The 21,173-nt window shown below is 36.1% G+C and overlaps 1 long non-coding RNA gene across 1 annotated transcript in view; it reads right to left on the bottom strand.

Annotated features, from left to right (window-relative positions):
• Window positions 1-230: 230 nt before the first annotated feature.
• The window catches only part of LOC123328443, a 106,183-nt gene continuing 85,240 nt past the window's right edge, over window positions 231-21,173 (bottom strand). The window contains exons 2-3 of the long non-coding RNA XR_006543266.1: window positions 19,997-20,110; window positions 231-673 (exon numbers count right to left, since the gene is read on the bottom strand). This is a non-coding gene — a long non-coding RNA (uncharacterized LOC123328443). The remainder of the gene's footprint in view (window positions 674-19,996; window positions 20,111-21,173) is intronic.

Raw genomic sequence — 21,173 nt, 5'->3', positions numbered from 1 at the left:
ATCCTGATACTGGAATTGTCTAAGGTCAGGAGAAGGGGGAAGCAGAGGATGCAATGGTTGGATAGCATCACTGACTCAATGGACGTGAATCAGTCACTCAATGGACTTCACTCTGGGAGACAGTGAAGGACAGCTAAGTCTGTCATACTGTAGCCCATGGGGTTGTAAAGAGTTGGGCATGACTTAGTGACTGAATAATGAACAACATAAAGCATAACAATTTCTATGAGTTCGTTAAATTTCATGTACTTTATTCCTTTTTTAAGAAAGAACACATTATTGAAGTATGATTTTTTTTTAGTAAAAGGCAAATGATTTATTTGATCTGAAGAGAAACCAGAGTATTATTGAGGTATGACTGACATACAAAAATCTGTATATATTGTATACAACTTGATGTATTTGTGGATAAAAATACACCCATGAAACCACCACCATAATCAATGCCACCAACATATCCATCACCAGACTGCTCCTAATGGCACCTTCTTGGTCTGCTCTTGATACCTATTCAAGAAAAGATTCTGACAGTTGTCCCAGAGGACAGTCCCAACTGAAAATCATATTTTTAAATATATCCTCGAGTAGCTGGTGTGACAGGGAAAACTAATGATTCCAGGATGTGATGTTGAAAATAAAGTGATATTGTAATAACTGCATCTTCAGACAGTGCCTGTTAAAAGAAATGGAAAATAAGAGTCTAGGTATGGAAAGAAAATGTAGACAATTACTAGACTTGAAGGCAATTATGATTCTTGTCAGGGTGTATGTGTGTGATGGAAAACATTTTACAAACGAAGATCGTTTTTCTTTCATACAATGAAGTAATAATAGTACTGATTTTGTCTAGCATGGAGAAACAAAAAGATTACATTTTGAGTTAGAGGAACTGTGTAATAATATTGGAATGACCCACCCCTATACCTGTCTGCTCATCAACTTTCTCATCTTAACATGTGGACTCTGAGGAGAAAGGCTATCTACGATTTTTTTTAACATTCTATTAATAAAAGATGATGGTAGGGTGGGGTGAAAAACAAAGCAAAAAAAAATATGGCAGGAATTCAACATGTTTTAAAGAAATGCTTTATAAAAATTACTTGCAGATTTTGACTGGGTGTAAATAGAGGGAAACAATAGAAGAGGAAAGACTAGAGTCTCTTCAAAAAATATGGACATACCAAGGGAACATTTCATGCAAAGATGGGCACAATAAAGGACAGAAAGGGAAGGACCTAACAGAAGTGGAAGATATTAAGAAGAGGTGTCAAGAATACACAGAAGAACTGTATAAAAAGGTCGACCCAGAGGGATGGTATGGGGAGGGAGGAGGGAGGAGGGTTCAGGATGGGGAACACATGTATACCTGTGGCGGATTCATTTCGATATTTGGCAAAACTAATACAATATTGTAAAGTTTAAAAAAAAAAAAGTCCTAATGAAATGGATAACCATGATGGTGTGGTCAGTCACCTAGAGCCAGACAGTTTGGAATGTGAAGTCAAGTGGGCCTTAGAAAGCATCATTACAAACAAAGCTAGTGGAAGTGATGGAATTGCAACTGAGCTATTTCAAATCCTGAAAGATGATGCTGTTACAAGTGCTGCATTCAGTATGTCAGCAAATTTGGAAAATTCAGCAGTAGCCACAGCACTGAAAAAATTGAGTCTCATTCCAATACCGTATAAGAGCATTGTCAAAGAATATTCAAACTACCACACAATTGCACTCATTTCACATGCTAGCAAGGTATTACTCAAAATCCTTCAAGCTAGGCTTCAACAGTATGTGAACCGAGAACTTCCAGATGTATAAGCTGGATTTAAGAAAAGGTAGAGGAATCAGAGATTAAATTGCTAACATCCACTAGATCATAGAAAAAGAAAGGTAGTTCCAGAAATACATCTACTTCTGCTTCATTGATTACACTAAAGCCTTTGATTATGTGGATCACAACAAACTGTGGAAAATTCTGAGACATGGGAATACAGGACCACCTTATCTGCCTCTTGAGAAACCTGTAGCAAGTCAAGAAGCAACAGTTAGAACTGGACATGGAGCAACAACTGTTCCAAAATTGGGAAAGGAGTATGTCAAGGCTGTATATTGTCACCCTGTTTATTTACATTATATGCAGAGTACATCATGTGAAATGGTGGGTTGGATGGTGCACAAGCTAGAATCAAAATTTCTGAGAGAAATATCGACAACTTCAGATGTGCAGATGATACCACCCTATGGCAGAAAGCAAAGAGGAACTGAAGAGCCTCCTGGTGAAGGTGAAAGAGGAGAGTGAAAAAGGTGGCTTAAAACTCAACATTAAAAAAAAAAAACTAAGATGATGGCATCTGGTCCCATCGTTTCATGGCCAATAGATGGGGCAAAAGTGGAAACAGTAACAGGTTTCACTTTCTTAGTGATTTCTCCAAAATCACTATGGATGGTGACCACAGCCACAAAATTAAAAGACGCTTGCTCCTGGGAAGAAAAGCTATGACATATTTAGACAGTGTATTAAAAATTAGACATCACTCTGTGGACAAAGGTCCATATAGTCAAAGCTATGGTTTTTCCAGTAGTCATGTATGGATGGGAGAGTTGGACCATAAAGTAGGCTGAACACCAAAGAATTTATGCTTGCAAACTGTGGTTTGGAGAAGACTCTTGAGAGTGTTGGATAGCAAGGAGATCAAACCTGTCTATCCTAAAGGACATCAACCCTGAATATTCATTGGAAGGACTGATGTTGAAGCTCCACTACTCTCACCGCCTGATGTGAAGAGCTGACTCACCGGAAAAGACCCTGATGCTGGGAAAGATTAAGGGCAAGAGCATGACGGGGTGACATCGGATGAGATGGTTGGGATGGCATCACTGACTCAATGGACATGAGTCTGAGGAAACTCAGGGAGACAGTGAAGGACAGGAAAACCTGACCTGCTACAGTTCATGGGGTCACAAAGAGTTGGACATGACTTAGAAACTGAACAGCAACAAATGAGTGGGTGAAAGCTGCTCAGTCGTGTCCAACTTTTTGTGACCCCATGGACTATACAGTCCTTGGAATTCTCAACACCAGAATACTGGCGTGGGTAGCCTTTCCCTCCTCCAGGAGATCTTCCCAACTCAGGGATCGAACCCAGGTCTCCTACATTGCAGGCGGATTCTTTACCAGCTGAGCCACAAGAGAAGCCCAAGAGTACCGGAGTGGGTAGCCTATCCCTTCTCCAGCAGATCTTCCCGACCCAGGAATCGAACCAGGGTCTCCTGCATTGTAGGTGGATTCTTTACCAATTGAGCTATCAGGGAAGCCCGAACAACAACAAATATAGGCTACCTATGTTTCTGAACCTTGTGTGTATCAGTATCACTTGGAAAAAAAATTAAATATATATATATATATATATTAGTAGATCCCACCACTCAGAATTTCTGATCTAAGAAATTCATCCTCATTGTATTGTTAACTCACTAAAAACATCCACTTATATCCCCAATACTCAGACTAATTTAGGCTCAGCCAAGGTATACACATTTTAAGTTTTGGGAGAAATAGCATTATAATATGTGGGGAGAATACAAGAAAGTGTGTGTCAGTGTGAGTGTTTGTATAAAATGAATCCTTAACACACATTGAATTCAAATGTTACAGGGAATGGACGAAGAGAGAAAGGACATCGACTATTGTTTTAACCCAAAATCTGAAGAATTAAGTTGAAAATCAGAAATTCCAAAATCAGAAAATTACAAGTTAATTATTCAAGTGGGTAAGTACAATGCAAATAGCATGATGAGTTGATGCTAGAAAGGAAAGCAAGTTAATGTGTCTATCTAGGCACATTATTCTATAAGCTTAATGCTTTCAATTTTTAATTTTATAAAAAAATTGGTTATGAAATGCTTTTTTCTGTGAAATGTTACAAAGAAACTTAGCACATGAATTAGATCTTTAAAAGAGTAGCAATGCTGAAAAAAACTTTTAGATCTTCTTAGCCCTACAGGTCTTAGGAGCTAGCCCAGCCTCCGACACATTTTCATTAAATAAACACAAGGTTTTACAAAATGCAAATAGTAGCAATCAGATTTGGGTGGCAAAGCACACTGATGGCAGAGATTGCTTGTCAACCCCTTGGTTGTTCATCAGAGGCAGCTGGGACTGTGAACATGAGTGAGGTCTAAATTTTGCTATCTAAAAACTTAGATCACAGGAATCTGGGGACAATGACTCTCCAGATCTGGGAATCATTTCCAGTTTCATCCCTGAATAGTCCCACACTTATCAGTTATCACATGTACAGGAGACATAGTACATATGAAAAACTGGAGCTTATTTCAACAAACAGTAATGCTTCTTGGTGTCTGATAAAGCTTTTTAAGTTCATGGTGAAGATGAAAGTGAATTTTGTGTAGTGTATGCCAGCTTCTTTGTAAGAAAACTTCTAGTACAGAATAGCACACAGTTTTCTCTAGCTGCTGACAAGAGACGAAGTGAAAGGTGCATTCATGATCTCATACAGCAAGCTAAACCAGAGTTAAGTTACCAAGTACATGTGATTAACCTCAAGCAGATGCAAAGGCTTTTATGAAATCCAATCCATACTAAAAGCTAATGCAATAACAGGTATTATCCATACTACTTCCATCAGCTAGGAATGTACTTGGCTCCGAGTAAAAGAAAACCTGTACGAAGTTTCACAAGAGTTTATTTAATTTATGCACCAAGAAGTACCAGGAATGGCTTTTCTAGCAGCTCAACACCTTTAGAGAGATGCTCCTTCCATCTTTCTTTTCACAGCTTTTAGTGATGGCCGCTTCAGTTTCGTGCATTGAGAGCCCCTTCCAGACAGACAGAAGGGATGAGGAGAAGAGGTCGCACTGGCTAACCAGCCATTACGTTTCATTGTGCATCATGGCAACGTGAAGTTTGAAGGCAGGATGGAAAATTGGTATTTTAGCTTTAGAATGACTGAACTAGTTAGAAGGGAAATGGAGCTTAGGACATCCAACTTAAGTCTAATACTAGTTCTAATATAAAAAATATTTAAATATGTCTTAAATATTAATGTTAGAGAAGACCAGAGGAAACAAAATAGAATTTAAAACTTCTTATAACATATCCTAATGTATCTCTACTTGATCTATATATCTGAAATGTTTTGACATTCTTACTATTTTTTATCTTGCTGAAAGAAGTCAAACATTTTCACATGACAATGTCACAATGTTCACATATCTCCTCTAATTTCAGAGGTTAGGAAGTAAAACATGATGCACATTTATGTATCTTCTAATATTGGCCACCTTTATGCCATTGATTGGTAACATTTTCAAATATAAAAGCACCATTTTAAATAACATTTTAGGAAGAAAAACATTGTTATTTTAGTATTTTTTTTCTTTTTTAAAATTTTATTTAATTGGAGGCTAATTACAATACTGTAGTGGTTTTGCCATACTGTGACATGAATCAGCCATGTGTGTACATGTGTTCCCCATCCTGAACCCCCCTCCCACCTTCCTCCCCATCCCATCCCTCAGGGTCGTCCCAGTGCACCGGCCCTGAGCGCCCTGTCTCATGCATTGAATCTGGACTGGCCATCTATTTCTCATATGGTAATATACATGTTTCGATGCTATTCTCTCAAATCATCCCACCCTCACCTTCTCCCACAGAGTCCAAAAGTCTGTTCTTTGTATTTGTGTCTCTTTTGGTATTTTAACAAAAATGGCCACAACCCCAGGGTTCATATTTAGGGTGTAATATTCCGGTGCTATAATTTGATAGATTTTCAATCACACGATTAAAATAGTTTTATAAGATTAGTGTACTGGATTTAATGAAAAATAAATGTTTGTTTTTAGCCCGTACTTTTGGATATTGATTTTGCAAGCCTATTAAATCAAAATTTAGTTTGAATGCATGTAGGATGGCATAAGACTAATTGAACAGACAGGTGGTATTCATAGGATTTCTTACAGAATAATGGACTATAGAAAGGTGTCATTAAATTTTTAAAACTTAAGTTGTAATATAGGTGTAATGGATTCCCTGAAGAAGAGAAGTAGAAGGAGCAGTAGACAAATATTTGAATAAACAGTGATCACAGCTTTTCAATTTAATGAAAAAATGGACACCATACGTCCAGGAAACTCAACAAGCACCAAGACAAGAAATGTGGGAACAACTATTCCAAGGCGTATCACAGACTACTCAAAACCTATGGAAAAAGAGAAAATCTTAAAGCCAAATAACCCCTCTTCCCCCCACAAAAGACATGCTATATAATGTAAAAAGAAGAGCTGTAGGCATGACTCCAGATTTCTCATGGGCAAAGCTGCAAGTGAGACTGAAACCACCACAGTACATGGTACAGCTATGTTAACGGCATAGTATAAAGCAACAAAAGAATGAACTGTTAATATTTATGCAAAATGAATGAACATCAACATAATTATCTGAAACCAGACAAAACACACTGTGTGCTTTCATTTTTATCAAGTTATAGAATAGTCAAATTGATTATTAGTAACAGCAGATCAGTGGTTGTCTGATGGACAAGGTGCAGAAACTGAAGGGGAACGAAGAAACTTTCAGGCGTGATGGACAAAATCATTTTCTTTTCTTGTTGGACTAGGCTTCCTACACACATCATAATTTTTTAAACTTTTTGAGATAATTTTAGGTTCCCATAGAGTTATAAGAAATGATACAGAGGGAGCACATGCCTTCTTTACTCAGTTTCCCCTGTTGGCAAATTCATGCATAATTATAGTACAGGAATTATATAAACAGGAAATTCATATTGACACAATCTACCAGCCTCGTGCAGATATTACCAGTTTTACACATACTCATTTGTGGGTGGGTATTTAACTGTATACAGTATTATTGCCTGTGTTGCTTCAGGTGACCACCACCAGTCAAGATATAGAATGGTTCCATTGCTATCTTTTCACTACCCTTTTATAGCTACAGTCACTTGGTTTTCTATCCTTCATCACCAGCATACCCCAGGCAACCACTAAGCTGTTTTCCATCTTTTTAAGTTTGTCATTTCAAGAATATTATGTAAAGTGAAATTATATAGCATTCACTAAATACAATGAAATGCATGTATCTTTTTTCATTTTGCTGATTTTGGTGATGATTTCTTGTATCTATATGTCAATCCTATCAAATTTTACATTTTACATATGGTCAGTGTATATGTCAATTATACCACCACAAAATACTTTAAATAAAAATAAAATAAAAATCCTATGAAGCAGTAAAAATTGCTAAATCCTGCCATGATTGTCCACATCTTCTTTTTATGCTGAATTTAGCATACAATGAAAATGTGCAGGGAAATATGATAAAACTCTTATGCCAATTGGGTTTTCATTCACTACTAAATGTGATAGGTTATAAAGGCTCCAGTATTTTTTTTCCTGTGCAAATTCTTGCCCATTTAAACATGAAGCTATCAAAGCTAAAGGGCACATATGTCCATTTTCAAACACTTTGTTAAGTGTAGAGCTTTTACTTAAGAAAAAGTTTTGGCTTGAAAACTTGGATTTCCCAAAGACTTGTCATGAAAAATCCTGCAAATTTGCTTATCACCTGGTGAAGAAAAGTAAGACAATCATTATTATGGAACACTGATGAGGCCAGGTATTACTAAAATTATTAAGCTTGGAGTAGAAGAAAGCTCAAGCAAATCATCTCGAATGATATCATCTACTTGAATCACTAATTGCTGAAGTTCCTTTTATGACATTTATCTGCTGCATGAAATAGTGTGCACTTTATTTTAGGACAACTTTTTGATTTTCATCTACTCCAGGCAAACTGACACCATTGCAGAAGTCATTGAATTTTATTATATCCCTTCGTATATTACAAAGGATATTATCATATAGAAATATCAAGATATAAAAATCTTATTACATTTATTCTATGGAGCATCTATATTTTCTGATAATGATACCATCCTGCTTTAGTCATGAAGAGCATCTATAAGTCATGGTTTCTGCATTGGCCTATGTTATCCTCAAATACTATTAGGCTAAAATACAGCTAGTGTTACTGTTTCTTAGGTTTTTCTGTCAAACAAGCAAAGTAGCAAGGTAAGTGTTATACTGGGGATAAAGAATAAAACTGAGGAGTTGCTGTGTTGTGAGGTTGATCATGTGATGCTATTTGTTCCTGGAGATGTGCCTGAAGGTTAATGATCAAACAGCTTGTATAGAATAGGAAATCCATGTGATTAGGCATGTGCACAGTTGAGGCTTGTGCTTTTTTTGTTTACTCACAGAAAATCCATCAATACTCAAAAGTTCCCTCTATTGCCATATATGTAAATGGTTGCCTCATGAACATATATTGCAACATTCGATTTCTTAATGCATCATCATCAAGCCAACCTGAGATTTTAGTGTATTAAGCCAGACAATAATCTATCAGAATACACTTCTGGTCAGCAATAAGGTGACAATCCCCAATTTTCAAACAATTTTTCATTAATCCCATCTTAGTAATTGTTACTACTTTATCCTGGTGACAAAAAATTATCAAAAAAAGCACATATAAGCAGGTAATATTAATTACAACTCCATTTATTCTGGCCCTCTCCACTCTTCTTTCCATTATAGAATACAGATTTTTACTATAGAATAATAAAAATTCCAATGTGACCCTTGAGTTTGTAGGAGCCAGTGTTTATGTTTTATCTCATGTTGCCCAGGATTTGAAATTGCAGATGTTCATTCTGATACTGTTGAAGATCTCTTCAAATTTTAGTAGTCAGCTTTCATCTGATAGGACTGACTTTCAAGAATGCATTCTTATAGCTTCCAAGGCCATTAGCCAAGGTTTAGAGTTTTGAGGTTATGCAATCAGAAAGCCTATCACTAGGAGAAACAAGCTCAGGGTTGGGAGGTCCAGAGACCACTTCATCATTCCGACAAACTCTGAGTTGGTTTTTGTAGATTTGAAGCAATAGTAGCATTTCTCCCAAATTCTAAGACTAGAGCGTGATTGAAGGCTGAGTGAAGTCCTCTATATTGTGCTTCTGTCTAGTCTCATTCCACTGTGAGTGCTACATCTTTTTTTTATTAACAGTAATCTTTACATGGGCTTCCCTGGTAGCTCAGAGGGTAAAGCGTCTGCCTACAATGCGGGAGACCTGGGTTTGATCCCTGAATCGGGAAGATCCCCTGGAGAAGGCAATGGCAACCCACTCCAGTACTCTTGCCTGGAAAATCCCATGGACTGAGAAACCTGGTAGGCTAAAGTCCATGGGGTCTCAAAGAGTCAGGCACGACTGCCTTCCTTATTTAGCTATTAAATTAGGAGTTGTATTTCAAAAAACCTATGCCGATTCCCATGATGTAATACTGACATGCCTCAAGCAGCTTGAATAATAAGAGGAATCTAGAGTCTTCTAATGGGTCTGACCCAGCACATTTCTTCATGCTGAGTATATGAGCCAGCACCACTCACTCCTAACTTTCTATTGTTTTATACCAAGTTAAGCATTTTTGCCTAGCATGTAATTACTAGTGCCTAACTTCTCAAGTTCCCAAAACACCAGAACATCTGATCCAAACCCCAGCCCACTTTAGCAACATTTTGGCAAATGTTCTCTCTACCTGAATTGAGATATCAACACTAACCCTGGAGCATTTTAGCTGGAGAGGTTATAAAGTTGAACCTTCTACTTCATTGCAATTAGCCAGGATATCCTTGGCCTCCAGAGGGTGGTACTTTAGGTCATTTGGGTTTCAAGGTGCCATATCTATACCTCTAGGCTTGGTGCAGAAATTCTGGATTACAACATTAGTAAAACAGATTCTGCTAGCTTGTACCAGCTCTAAAACAGCTATTAGGTGCCAACCTAAGCAGGCAGTACCTTCAGTTTATGGGTATAGTTTCCATGTTTAAATCAAAGACCCAAACTTGGCATCATTTTATGAAAATTGAAATGACAAGAGATCTTCCCTCCTATGTTATTAATTATTTATAATATTACCTAATACTTTTTGGGATACATTTTCAGAGCCAGAACAGGATAGCACTCAGCAGTAGTCTAGCCACCTTAACAGGTATCCTTCCTAAATAGTGATTAGAATAAAACATTGTGTATTGGTGAAGCACATTAAACTAGTAATAAAATTCTAAGAGTTTTCTCTTTATCAGAGTGAATCAAACTGGGCATGGAGTAATAAGCAAAATAAAGTTCTTGTCTATGAGTGCCTTGGGAAAGAGTACTTGCCAGTGAAGCAGCGTAAGAATAGACTTCACACTTAGGATTCATTGCAAATAAAAACTAGAATTTAAGACAAGATGATGCCTGTCTACATCAAGTACAGAGGCCCAACATCTTCTAGAGTTTTAGATATCTGTCTACATACTAGATGCTTCTCATTAATCTTTAAATATGTCCATATTGTCCCCATTAAAAAGAAAAGCAAGAAGAACATAAAAGGAGGAGGAGGTATGAAAGAAAAAGAGGAAAAGCAAGAAAATGGAAAGGAAAACAGCAAAGAAAAGGAATATCAACAATACAAAGACTACAGAATTCATTGGAGAAAGCATTTAGTATCTTTCATCTCTGATGTGACATAGACTTTTCTTTGCCATTATCTGGGTTCTCTGACTTCCTTAATAATAAAATACCTAATTTTTAGCTGGGCACATGGCCTACTTGGAATAAAGAATACTCTTAATACTAGGCTTGGCTACATGACTAAGCACTGATCAACAGAATACAAATAAAAGTATATGAAAGTGTCCAGAAATCATCACTGTTGGAGTAGACAAGCCTCTGTCATCCTTGTCATTCTTTCTCCCTCCTGATGGCTGAAGTCATTATGGCCTGAGAGTCAATAGACCTCTAAAATTATAAAATGGAAGCTGATGATGAGGAAGCAAGCTGACAGAGGTGGGTCCTGCTTGTCATGAAGCTTAAATTTAAACAAAGTTATATGTCAATTATAGCTCAATAAAGTTGAAAAAAATTATAGTGATTGTGCTGTAAGGATGACATAATGTTGAAAAGTCTTGGTACAAAAAGCCTAATTTTCTTTTACAAATGCTTGCTATTAAAAAATGTGCTTAATAGGAGATTAATGCTTCAACCATTCCCTGGTGGTTGAATGTTTGGGACTCCATGCTTCAAATGCAGGGAGTGTGGGTTCAATCCCTGGTTGGGGAACTAAGATCCCACATGCTGCATGGTGTGGCCAAAAAAATAAACAATTAACTAAAATGTGCTTAATTAATGGTAGCTCTTATAATGACGGTGATATTTGTAGTAAAGCGTTGTGCAGGGAGTGTGTGTACAGCAAGACAGCCCCATCCTCAGTGAGCTTGTAGTAGAGGATAGACATACCAGAACATATCAAGATGCATAAAATTGTGAAATATAAGCAGGTAGTAATAACTTTTAATTTTATAATGTACTATATATTTTTTCCTGAGATTCTTAAAGTCACTGTAAAACTCTATTGAACTTTCACCTTTTAGACATAGCTCCAATAATAAAAATGGGTTTTAGTAGTAAAACTACAAAACATCCACAAACCACCTGTTTGCAATTAATCCAGTTTATTTTCCACAGTAGAACAAAAATAATCCCAAAATATTTTGTCATATCCTTGAACCAAAGATCTGAAAGGAAAAAACCCCTATTATGCCATTTCAATGCATATCATCTTTTAAAGTACAGCCTGTTTACTTGAGGGAATATAATTTCAATTGTGATATGTATGTATGATAGATGTTATATGTGTGTATATTGTTATTTGCTTAAAAACTGGTGGTAAATATGCAGCTTGACTATAATATATACCTATTTAATATGTTTAGTAATAAAATTTTAATAGTACTATTCACAATTTTATTTTATATGGAGAAAATTTAACCCAGTGCATTGATATCTTGAATTATATCTATATATTTTTTTACCAATGTGAGATTTAAAAAAAAAAATATAAACAACTCCAGATTAAATATTTAAAAAGAGAAACTGACAATTCAGATTTTTCTCTTGGATTTTATTTTCAGTAATGCCCATGTTTCAGATAATGATATTAGATAATTAACATTTTTAAAATAAATTAATTTCAGTAATGGAATCAGATTATCTCATAAACCACAAGTTATTTCCTCACATGTACTATATAAAAATGGCCCTCAAATTTTTCTTTTAATCAATAAGCTTCATGAATATTTTTTTCAATTGACATAATATAGACCATGGAGAACAGGCAGTTAATCTGGATAAAATAATATCCAAAACAGAAAAAGTTCTGGATCTTTATTCACTCAGATTTCCTTCTTCCTCACGTGGCCCCTGACAGGATTCCTATTGGCCAATAAATCATGAAGAAAAATCTGTGTGTGTGTGTGTGCATGCGTGCTTAGGAAGTGAGGTGCTATTGTGAAGAAGTCTCTTCTCTGACATGTTATGAATGCATAAGTCATGTGAACCCACTTCAGTCATCTGGAAGCCAGGGGAAGAACTAACCCAGTGATAAAGTTGAACATAAGGTGGAAAACAAGAAAAGAAGGAAAGAATCTGAGACTATCTATTATAACATTGCTGACCCATTAAATCAACAAAATCTAGAACCACCCTATGTCTAAGCTTGCTGTTTAATGAGGAAATAAAGTTTCTATTGCTTAAATTAATTTGGACTTCCTGTTACTCTAAGTCAAAGGTCTCCTGATTAATATAGTCTCTGCACAATTGGAAAACCACTACATACAGACCAATCATAGAATGGATAAACAGATTGTGGCATATCCATATAATAGAAAACTACTTAATAATAAAATCAATGAGCAGATACATGCAATGACATGGTTCAATCTCAAAAGCATCAGGCTAAATGAAAGAAGTGAGACGAAAAATGTCACTAACTATACAACCAGATTTATACAAAATTCTTGAAAGGTCAAAATCAGACCGGTGATTACAAGACAGGGTGGGAGAGGTTTGACCTCCAAGAAGCAGAAAAGGAATTTTAGGCGCTGAGAGAAATGTTCTATATCTTGACTATAGTGATGATTACATTCATTATACATTGTACATATATCACATGAGAATGGTGAACTTTACTGTATGTAAATTGTAGCTCAGTGAATAAATATCTCTCTTTTAAAAATATATAAATGAAAATACTCCAAAAAAGGACTGGAAGTCATCATGCTACAATGTCTTCTCAATACACAGTAGAAGTGATAAAGTATTTTACAAGTAATATTTTGCTAATATTTAAGTTTAATACTAAAAAGTGATGAGCTTTCTAAGTTAATTGCAATAGATTTGATGTAATCCTTAGAGTAACATGACTTTTCCTCACTTGCAGTCCTTTTCTCCAACCGAACTTCTTCAATAAATAGCTTAGCCTCTCTACTGCACTGTTGGAAAATGATATGTTCTGTTTTCTTAACTGAGAGAGAAAAAATGATCATCCAGTGTCCACTTGAATGCTCCTGATGAATGTCTCTACTGACTTTTGAAAAGATGAAAAGCTATCCAAGTATTTAAGAAGTAGAAAGAGTCAAGACCATCAAGTATTAAAAGTAAGTGAGGATTCAAGGTTTTCATTAGAAGAATTTTTCCTGAGTTTGCTGGTCATTGGAACATTAATTATGAGTAGTTTTGGCATAAGTCTTTGCTAATGCAACACTAAAGCAGCTCATTCTACTAATGGCTAGCTCTAATTCACGGCAAGGTCTTTCTTATAATAAGTGGAACTCTGGCTTGCTTTAACTCATGAACATTTATCTTCTGAATGAGGCCTTTTCTTTTACCACATTAGGATCGCTTAAATAATTGAAAGCAGCAGGCATTTCCCCATCCCTCTCCACATTTCTGTCTTTTCTTTCTAGGGTCTGTGTGTTACAAGGATGGAGGAAAAGGAACATCTCTTTATCCATGAAGTTATAGAAGAATAATTTTATTTCTTTTTTCATCAGTGATGAGTAGGAGAGACACAATTTGATTCTCTCTCTATTCACACCATCTACCTACAGCCTCTTCTCTCTTCCACCTGGAAAAAAATGATTAATACAGGCAAAGACCTAATATCTATTTCTCTCTAGTGATCAGAGTTAATATTCCAAGGTCACTGACCATGTCTGTCTTGGCCTCTCGCAGTTTCTCTCCCAGATGACAAGAATGCCTCTAAGTGGCAGATATTCTCCTCAATCCTGTCTATGTGGTAAGCTCACCACTAAAGACCTTCCCAGTCTTACTAACTATAGGAAATAACGGTTATTCAACTGCCTGGCCTGAAACTGGATGGGCAAGAGAGTTCAATTCATAACGAAGAGTGTAGAAAGCCTCTCTTCACTGTTAGGTCCAAGACACATTTTCACATTCAATGTGAACAGTAAGCTGTGTGCTTTGGATAATAAAGTTGATACTGGATGCATTCCATCCTTCGTCCAAATCCTTGAACTTCATCTCAGTTGGCTCAGAATTTAGGGCAAGTCTGTGCATTATTCAGAGCTGGCAAATCTCCCCTAATAATCCTTAGTTCTTTCAATATTCTTTTGTACATGTTGTCCTTATTCTCCAACATCATGTTTATCCTTTTCTGAATAGTCTTTAATTTGTGTAGGCAACTCTAACACTGTGGCCTCTGAGTATCATAATATACTTGAAAAAATCCTTAAATTGAATTCAGTTAGAACTTGGTTAACATCCTGCCTCCACTGGTTACCAGATGAGAGTGGTTGGGTAGATTACTTCACAGCCCTGAGTCTCAGGTTCTCCATCTTGAATGAATAGAATATCAACCTCACAGGATTGTTATGAAGCTAGAGATAATTAAGGTATTAATAGCATTTGTAAGTCATTTAGCATAGTGCCTGATATACACAAAGTCCCTGAAGAATGTAGTTTTCCTTTCAGTGTTCTCACACAAAACTACACCTATTTCAGTGTTATACCTGGGACATACTGAAGATATTTTAAAATGTAATACTTGCCCCACTGACTACACATATTTTGAGAAAATTTTGTGGAGCTGATTAATTTCTATATAAATCATTGTAAGACAATCTCTTTTAAAGGAAGTTATACCTCCTCAAAACATGTGTTCAGTGCATCAGGCAAACTTAACCTTCTTTCTGAGCCTCAATTAAATGCTATGTTTTCCGTGAAGGTTTAATGATGTCTTCTCAGCCTTAACAGAATCAGAATGCTGCATTTGATTTAGGTATCGTTTATATTACTGACTGCATTCTTTATTTTGCTAATTTACTGTTATCTAATAATTCACATTACATTGTAAACTCCTATGAAATGAGGCCTGGCACAGTGGTACTGATTCATACCAGGATTCCCATCTAATATCTGAGTTTCTTAGAGGTCAAAGGGCAGTATAAATAAAATGTTAACACTGGGCCTGCTTGAAGTTAACACAACACTGCTTGAAGTTTTCCTTGGAAGTACTAGTGAATACAAATGAATGTTTATGCCTCCTTTGTGGTGTGGTACTGCGCTGGTTTGGGAGAGAGGTGATTTGGGATGGAAGGCTTCAACTGCAATGGTATACAAAATTGGTGGGTAGAGGGCTGATGCCTTTCCATAGGTCAAGGTGATCCTCATACTCTTTGATCCTCACCTGTGGCAACCATATGTGACCCATGTATCTAAGGAGACAAAAGTAGTTGCATTTTTGGATACATTTTGCTCAGGCCTTCTAATGAGATGAAGATATTGTATTTCCTGCTTTGTATCCTTCTAAGCAGCTAATTAACTATAGTCTTATATTACTATTCTCTATTATTAGATTTTATTGCCATTTTGTTTATGTCACATGAGTCTTATTGCTAATCTGAAACCATAGCCATAGATTTGCTACTGCCAGGAGACTTTCATAACTTATCTGAGTCATTCAGAATCAATAGAACATTTACCAAATGCTCCTGGTTTATCAGAATAATAACCCTGGCATTTGCAATTATTGAAAGATCACAAGGTTGGGGGTCAAAGAAGTTCAGGATGTATTACACCACTGAGTAGCTACTGTGGCTACTATGTAAGATAGAAGCCAGAAAAATGGGACCATAGAGAGTCTGTGAAACACTGCATTGAACTTGTGTACCTCCCTAAAATTTTACGCAGTATCTTTATACATATGCATTGATTATTTCTCAGAATATGCTCACATTTTAAAGAGGTGCTGAAACATGACCACATAAAAGGTTAAGAGTTATTACTTTACTTTAGAGAGGCTGAATGCTCTTTTGAGATAAATTCAGGCAATTTATGTGGAAAATTATTTCTTTGATGCCTCCAGGTTACCACTTAGCAAATTACTCTTAGACTCTACCAAGTGGCCTTAATTACCTAAAATTAAGGTTAATTTTTCCACATAAAATGTCTTGCTCATCTCTGAGGAACTTACTCAAACACTGTTAAGGACAAATTTTTCCAAGAGTTCCAGTACAATTGGCAATGTGTGTATGCTTAGTCGCTCAGTACTGTCAGACCCTTTAACCTCATGGACTGTAGCCCACCAGACTCCTCTATTCATGAAATTTTCCAGGCAAGAATACTGGAGAGGGTTGTTATTTCCTTCTCCAAGAAATCTTCCCCATCCAAGGATCGAAACTTTGTCTCCTGCATTGGCAGGCAGATATTTTTTAATCACTGTACCACCTGGAAAGCCAACAATAATCAATACATTATTTCTAATGAAGGTTATCAGAATGCCCCTTCATCTTTCCCTTAGAGGAAAAATGCTCAAATAGGAACAGAGTTCATGTAAAAACTAAGTGTTACTTTGATTGGCACTGGGGAGAAAATAGTTGAAACAAAGTATCCCCTCACCCCTAGCCTCATCTAATGACCTTCCAGTTCCTGCAACAGAATGAAGCATTCAGGAAAGAGCAACAGCACTGTGCTAAAAAAAAAAAAAATCACAAATGGAAAGAATTAACTGTTCACTACTAGTATTGGTGATTATGGTAGTGTTTACAACCAATAGATAATGTTTCTTTTTATTATTATTATTATTTTAATTTATTTATTTTAATTGGAGGCTGCGAGACAGCAAAAAAAGTGCTTCTTTTTTAATATAGAGATTGTATACACATGCTAATGTATCAATTAGGAAAGGCTTTCCCTTCAAGTGAGACAATGGCCAAGCTATAGTAGCCTAGACTAGAGACTTGATTTTCTCTTCCTCACTCAACAAGGGTAGGATAATTATTTCTTGTAGTCATTGGTTAAGCCAGCACCAAGGATTAAGACTGGCATCACTATATTTTCCCAGGTCTTTTTTTACAGTGTTCCAAAATGATGGAAGTTATTCTGATCATCATATCCCCACAAAGATTTCATTCAAAATAATGAGACAAGCAAGGTGCAACCCAGAACAAATGCTTCTTCTTGAATCTACTATAACTTTATACTAACTAGGAGTAATTTTCTCTGAACTATCTCTACCCCCAAAGGGCTTATTCCCAGAATTCAGTCACTTGCCAAACTCTAGGAAAAGTGCTATCTAGAACCACAGTTGATGATGTCAGAGGTCACCACCTAATTCATAAACAAGAGAAATTAGCAGAGATGAAGTAGTAATTAATACTAGCCTTGGAGTAAGCAGCCAGTGTTTTTATTTTTGCTTTATTTGATTTTGTTGTTTGTTGAGCTTCAATTACAAAGATTTGAATTCATCATAATCCGCAGTTCAAGTTATAGTCTCATCAGTGATCAATGCAAGAAGCCTCTCTTTTATAAATATTATATATATTTACTTATCATGTTTGGTCTCCATATAGTGCTATTTCCCTCACATGGGACAATGGCTATGCTCATTTACTGCTGGCTTTGATATTATTTCCATGCCTTTGCAGTGGTCAAAAGTAAAATATCTGTACTTTTAAAGATAAAGTACATCAAGAATTCTTACTGATTAATTTATTCTGCATTCATTATTACAGATTTTACTTAGCTTCATTAAAATTTGCCAATTGAATTTAATTTATCTCATGATATAAATTTTAATCTCAATGATATCAACCTAGCTATTCATACCACAAAGTAAAATAACAGTCTCTGAATACCAATAATAATATTTAAGTCATCAAGATAGTGACTAGGTAGTTCAAAAAACACAACAGTATGGTAATGGCATAAAAATAGATGCATAGACCAATGGAACAGAATAAGGAGCTCCAAAATAAACCCTAATAAACTAACTAATATTTGAAAAGGAATCAAGAAAAGAAAAGTTAGTCTCTTCAATAAAAGGTGCTAGGAAAACTGGATGTTCATATACAAAAGAATGAAACTGGACCCCAGTCTTACACCTCTCCCCCAGATTAACTTGAAATGGATTAAATACTCAAGCAAAACCTGAAACCATAAAACTCCTAGAGTAAAACAAAGGGACAATTTTTTTTCATTGGTTTTGGCAATGATTTCACTGCTATGTCACCAAAAACACAAGCAATAAAAGCAAGAACAAGCAAGTAACCCAAAAAGCTTCTTCACAGCAAGGGAAACCATACACAGAATGCAAAGGAAACTTACTGAATAGGAGAAAATATTTGCAAACCACAAATGTGATACTGTATTAATACTCAAAATATATAAGAAATGCATATAACTCAACAGCTAAAAACTCTACAATAAATAATTCAAATTTTACAAATGAGAAAATAGACATTTTTCTTTTTTTTTAAAAAATTAGTTTATTTAATTGGAGGCTTATTACTTTACAATATTGTGGTGGTTTTTGCCAAACATTGATATGAATCAGCCGTGGGTGTACATGTGTCCCCCATCCCAAACCACCTTCCCACCTTCCTCCCCATCCCATACCTCTGGGTTGTCCCCGTGCACTAGCTTTGAGTCCCCTGTTTCATGCATCAAACTTGGACTGGTCATCTATTTCACATATGGTAATACACATGTTTCAATGCTATTCTCTCAAATCATGCCATCTTCGCCTTCTCCCACAGAGTCCAAAAGTCTGTTCTTTATATCTGTGTCTCTTTTGCTGTCTCGTATATAGGGTCGTTGTTACCATCTTTCTAAATTCTATATATATGCATTGATATACTGTTTTGGTGTTTTTCTTTCTGATTTACTTCACTCTGTATAATAGGCTCCAGTTTCATCCACCTCATTTTAAATGCTGGAGAGGGTGTGGAGAAAAGGGAACCCTTTTACACTGTTGGTGGGAATGCAAACTAGTGCAGCCTTCATGGAGAACAGTGTGGAGATTCCTTAATTTAAACAGATCTGCCTGCCGTATGACCCAGCAATCCCACTGCTGGGCATACGCACTGAGGAAACCAGAATTGAAAGACACATGTACCTAAGTGTTCATCGCAGCACTGTTTATAATAGCTAGGACATGGAAGCAACATAGATGTCCATCAGCAGATGAATGGATAAGAAACCTGTGATACATATATACAGTAGAATATTACTCAGCTATGAACATAGACATTTTTCAAAGAAGATGATCAAATGAATAACAAGAGCATGAAAAGGTATTCAACCTCACCAATCAGTAAGGAAATATGAATCAAAACCACATGAGTCTTATACCATAAACCACCATTGAAAATTATGAAATGCTGATAGTTAGTTATTGGCTTTCCACATAATTTTCTCTTCTGAAAGCACAATCTTTATTGGAAAAAGGATTAGAGAAACCACTTCTGCTCCTTGATCCAGCTCCCCTTCCTGGACTTTATAATCACAAATGAGATGTTTTTTAATATAATAATTTATCAATATTACCATGAAACTGAGCAAAAGTTGGCACTATATGTAGGACTGGTGAATTGGAACCGACTAAATTACATTGCTATCCAGGAAAGCAGCATGTCTTCTATTACACACACTAATGTCTAAGAAGTCAGTATTGTACCTAACCAAATGTCTCACTACATGCTTTTTCCATCAGAGAGAGAGATATAGATTGCGATAGTTATAGCTATAAAAGAAGAAATTCCATATAGGAATTGACTCACAGTTATGCAGATCAAGAAGTCCCACTGTCTGCCGTGTTCAAGCCTGAGAACTAGGAGAGTCACTGATATAATTTAATACAAGTCCAAAAAAGGGGAAACCAGAAGTGCCAGCGTCTGTGGGCAGAAGAGAGTTGTCACAGGTAAGTAGAGAGAGCAAATTCATCCTTCCTTCACCATTTTTGTTCTATCTCAGCCCTCGGCAGGTTGGGTAGTGCACATGGACACAAGCAGAGCTGGCCCTCTTTACTCAGTCTGCTGATTCAAATGCCAATCTTTTCTGGAGAAACTGTCACAGACACGCCTCGAGATAATGCTGTACCAGCTGTCTGGGCATCCCTTAGCCCAGTCAAGTTGACCCATAAAATTAACCATCATAGGAATCAACAATTTTCCTTAAACTATTATTGCCTGAATACCCTCTTCATCATTCTGTTAAAAATATTAAACTCTACCACTTCATATAATCCAGATACAGCATCTAGGTCCTTGATTTCATAATTTTTCCATACCCACTTGCCTTGCTCTATTTTTGCCACACATCTTATCACCTCCCAATGTTCTATATTATTTTATCATTATATTTTCTGTCTCCTCTTGCTAAAATTCAAGCTCTGTAAAGACTACTTTTTATCTCTTTTAGCCTAGTGATATATTTCAAGCATCTGTTTAAAATATACCTAGTAAATACTAGGGTCTCAATATCCATTTCATAAATGAACATAAGTAAAATCTTATTTAATGTAATGGTATATAGTTTCCTCTTTTTCTCTTCCTCTTCTATAGTGGACTTCTCTTTGATAAAGTCCAGTGTAGAGTTATTTCTTGTAATATTCATCCAACTTCATTTTTTTAGATAACAGAAGTAGTGTTTACCTATCTAACATACAAACACATTTTATTAGTCTCCATATATTTTAGTTTATCATGGATTTCCTGTAGATTATTTTCTTATATTCTCTCAAATAAGTTAGAGTAGACACATAGTACAATTCAAACTTTTTCAAAAAGCTTTTCTAAGAAGGTGTTGCACATATGACCATATCAGTGGAGAGACACATAACATACATATTCTGTTGGTCTCAAGAACATTTGTGTGTGTGTGTGTTTTTTTTTTTTTTTTTTTTTGCTGGAAACTGAACTGTAGCATTTTACGTATACTCTCACCTCCAAGATGCCC

This window comes from Bubalus bubalis, chromosome 12 (assembly GCF_019923935.1).
Source record: "Bubalus bubalis isolate 160015118507 breed Murrah chromosome 12, NDDB_SH_1, whole genome shotgun sequence".
Lineage (NCBI taxonomy): Eukaryota > Metazoa > Chordata > Mammalia > Artiodactyla > Bovidae > Bubalus > Bubalus bubalis.
Note: the sequence above shows the minus strand (reverse complement) of the source record. Positions and strands in the feature narration are given on the sequence as shown.